We start from the raw sequence: 4,546 nt of genomic DNA, 5'->3' as shown, positions 1-4,546 counted from the left end.
GACGTCGAAGGATCGGCGCAGCTTCCTGGAGGGTGCCAAGAAAGGCAAACCCGGTATCACGGGGCCTGGAAAGGGCCCGTTGGGCTAACATAGTTTTCCCTTCTTAAACACACAGCACAAACACCTTCACTATAGATACACAAATATTGGAACGTCAGGGGTCTTCTCCACGCTCTCAATGACTTTAGAGAAGTCTTACATAAACATAATGCAAAGTTACTGTGCGTTCAAGAAACACACCTGATACCTACACACACTAATTTTCTTCGGCAATACGCCATCTCCCGAAAAGACGGTGACGATGCTAATGTTTCGCCCGGTGGTGTAGCAATCGTTGCAGACAAGTCCCTAGCTTGTCAACATGTAGCCCTTTGGACGCCCCTTGAGTTCCTCTAATTGTTCCGTTTCTTGCATTTTCTCCGACATCTCTTGTGCCTGCGCGGCTGCAGGCTCGTTTGGCTCCAACGCGAAGTTCTTCCTTACCTCAGCACGCTGTGCCTCCGATTCATTTTCTTTGCTAAAAAAATGTCGTCTCTACAACTGCCACATTTGTAATGAGCTCCCTAGCTTTATATGTGGCTAATTCCTGCAAGTTTGCTTCCCCAAACAATAGCCCCTGGTCATGCAAAAACTGATGAGACATATTTGAGAAGAGGTAGTACGTGTACTGCGGAGGAAGCTGGCCGGACGACGCTGCGGCTTACGCCTCAAGTGTACCGAAAGGACATAACAGTTTGCAAGCACACGTTATTCGCTTACAGGGCTCGTTCCCTATTTCAGGTTCCACATAAGAGAGGTGGGCCACATCCATTGTTTAGCCACAGAATCGTGCAGCGCGCGACTAGGTTTCCCGTTCACCACTATAAAAATGGTATAGGTCGCGCATGTACGGTTCAATCAGCTTGATGTTCTCGTCATTGCTGACAAGTTACAAGAATACAGTCTCTTGAATTCTACACCTTGCAGTGCAATACGCCCTGTTTTGTGGCAGTTCAGAATAGCGTTTGTCTGAGCTCGTTGGTTGCACATAGCACATACAGGGTTTTTTAGCTGCACCAAATTTTAAAATTAGAAAAATGTAAATTTTGCCCACGTTATGTTTACCATTCGACTGTGCGGATTGGCGGCCTCCAGGTACAGACAATTTCCCCACTTACGTGCGTAATTAGCGAAGTTACGCTAATTAACTTTCTAAATATCAACAATAGGTGGCTACAGCAAATGAGTACTTTGGGGCCCGTCCTCGACACTACCTATCCCAGCGATCAAATTTTGAATAGCGGAGTTCATGTGCAAGCTACGCGACCAATTAGTTGCCCTTGGCAGGCTGCTTGAAAACGAAACTGGCCGCAAAGAGAGCGTCTGTGTCGTCGATGTCGCCGCCCCCATGTCTTTCATCACGTCTCCGAGGTAAGCGCTGGTCCGGCCCGCGAGCAGCTTGTGTAATCTCCTTTGCTATCTGCGGCGTTCGCAGTCGACGCTACAGACTGATATGACGCCGTGCCTGTAGTATCTAAAATCCGAAGGAGCGGCGTTGGCGCTACAGCGCAACGTGGCGCCCGACGGAATGACGAAGTAAATTTGGCGGCCCGCCGGCATTGAAGTGCTAGGCCAACGCCGCGGACAGCAAGAAGACAACGCAGGCTGCTCACGCGGTCGGACCAGCGATGACCTCAGAGACGTGACGAAAGGCAGGGGTAGGCGACATCGACGACACAGACGCTCTTTTTGCGGCTAGTTTCAGTTTCAAGCAGCCTGCCAAGGGGAACTAATTGGTCGCGCAGCTCCCACATGAACTCCGCTATTCAAAATTTGATCGTTGGGATAGGTAGTGTCGAGGACGGGCCCCAAAGTACTCATTTGCTGTAGCCATCTATTGTTGATAATTAGAAAGTTAATTTAGCGTAACTTCGCTAATTACGCACGTAAGTGCGGAAATTGCTCTATATCTGGAGGCCACCAATCCGTACAGTCGAATGGTAAACATAACGTGACCAAGATTCACATTTTTCTACTTTTAAAAATTTGGTGCCGCTAAAAAAAACACCCTGTATGGTTTCCAGGGGCGGTATTCTGTAAGGGTCTACCTAGTGGACTATCCATTTCGGCGACCGTTGATTCGCTGCTTCTTGACGTGCAGGAAGGAGACTGGCTGGCACATGCCTGCACGTCAAGCAGCAGCGAATCAACGGTCGCCGAAATTGCGAAATTCACAGTCCACTAGGTAGACTCTTACAGAATACCGCCCCAGCAGAACGAACGGACACGGACAGAAAGGGACGACGACACACGCTGGACTAGCAACTGAATGTTTACTCATGGTTTCCCACACCCTTTATACCACAAGACAGCCAATGCTTTTTCCTTTTGTCATGCCGGTTATCCGTCTTTCGCAAAGACGATATTTCGCTCTGAAAGACGGATAACCGGCATGAGAAAAGTAAAAAAGCATTGGCTGTCTTCTGGTATTAAAAGGGGTGGGAAACAATGAATAAACATTCAGTTGCTAGTCCAGCGTGTCTCGTCATCCCTTTCTGTCATTCTCCGTTCGTTCTGGTGGAAACCATTTGTGCTTTGTGGCAGTTACACACACAAGCGGTTTCCTCGCCTTAAATTTTTTTTGGGTGCTCTGCCCTAGCTTAGGAGTCTCTTCCGACTCGTAAGAGCTGCTTTTGGAGGATTTGACGTTTTGCGCCTCCTCCATCCATATAACAGGCTCGACCTTCGGCCTCACAACCTCGCAATGACGGACCCTATTTTGACCGCCTTTTGGTCAGCGCGCCCGACTCGCCACGAACTCCTCTGCTAGCTCGGCGGCTCTGGCTACCGTGCTAATGCCTGGCCCTCTCCTGCACCCAGTAAATCACGTCCTCTGGTAAACGACTTTATAATTGCTCTAGTCCAAAACGCTTCAGAAGTTTCTCTGGATCACCAAATGCCCTTTATTCTTTAAGTTGTTCTTCCATGTTTGACATTAGCTTGCAGGCAAAGTTTTTGTGTAACTCGTTCGTATAGCCTTTTCAGGCGCGCGAAACATCCGACGGAATGTCTCCGCCGAGAGCTAGTGTTTTCTCGCTCCGCCACTGCGAAGGCTCCTTGCTTTTATATCCTTCCGAGAACAATCTCGCCCTGGAGAGGAAGGGAACCGTTGGTCTGAGCCGTGGAGCAAGAAATGGCCAAAGCACGCGCGGTCAGGCACAGAGTCGTATAGACTATCAGTTGTCGGCCATCACGTCCAGACGAACAAGGTTCTCGCCACCGTTTTATCGCTTTCGTTTCTCAAACCTCGCTCACTCCCCCATCCTTGCAGTGCGCGTCAGGTAAAGGGCAGATAGTTCTGCACTCACAAACATTTTACACATACACACGTTTATACACGCCGACGCGCTCCTTCATGTCCGCCGCTGAAAACACGTGCCTTTCGTTGTTCGTTGTATGGCTGCAGGGCCACTAGGACGAGGACTGAAGAAAGAAGAAACAGGATATTGTATGTCGCTGTTTTTTATCTGTTTTCGCTGTCCAAGCGATTGTTTGAAGTACTAGACCTCAATTTTTACTGCTAGCCGTAAAGCTGCGCAAACAGTTTCTTTCTTTCTTTCTTTGACTTAGACATGCCAGACAGAGCACTCGAACGCTGCGACACAAGCTCAGGGTGTCTGGCTGTGAACCAGCATACTTTCAGAGAGACGACATTTGAACACCTTCAGTCAAATGCAAAGAAGGTAGCGGACGTTCTCTAGCCTGAGAGTTAAAAGCAGTTAAAAAATGATGCACAAATAAGGGAAGGACAAGCTCAGCTGCAAGGGGCAAGAACAATTTGGCATGTATACCATTTATTGGTATTTACGTAGCAAGTACTTTCGAACGTATTTTGGAATTCCATTCTGCTAGCGTTAGTTCCGAAACCACCGCGGTAGCCCACTGGCTATGGCGTTGCGCTGGTGAGCTTGAAGTCGCCGGTTCAGTCTCGGTTGCGATAAACGCATTCCGATGGGGGCGGAATGCAAAAACGCCCGTGTACCGTGCACTGGGTGCACGTTAAAGATTCCCAGAAGATCAAAATTAATCCGAAGCCTCCCACTACGGCGTGTCTCATAATCAGATTGTGGTTCTGGCACGTCAAACCCCAGAATTCAAGTTATCAGTTCCAGGAAAACCCACGTTATTTCTTTAGAGTGTACTTGCTTAGCGAAGTTTAGAGCCACTGGCCCATATGCTGTATACTTCAAATTTCCTTCGCAATCGTGTTTTTCACTAAAATTATCAAGTGCAATTTTCATTAATATTCCTTCTTTTTTTGCGGTGCTTCTATTAAACAGGCAATCTTCAACAAAGAGTCCTCCTAAGCTTGTTTTAAACTTTCCTCATAAATATTCAAATACTTTTTGAGGCGATTACTATCGATTTTTTTGCTTCTATGCAAAGCATTAGCGATGAAGCTGCATTATGTTATGGCACCGTGTGCGTTGTAATCAATAGCAATTTTTCAAACAAATAGATAAAGCAGCCGCCTTCTTTTAGTGTTTATTCTGTTCTGCCATTACTT

The sequence above is a fragment of the Dermacentor silvarum genome, chromosome 1 (genome assembly GCF_013339745.2).
Source record: "Dermacentor silvarum isolate Dsil-2018 chromosome 1, BIME_Dsil_1.4, whole genome shotgun sequence".
NCBI lineage: Eukaryota > Metazoa > Arthropoda > Arachnida > Ixodida > Ixodidae > Dermacentor > Dermacentor silvarum.
Note: the sequence above shows the minus strand (reverse complement) of the source record.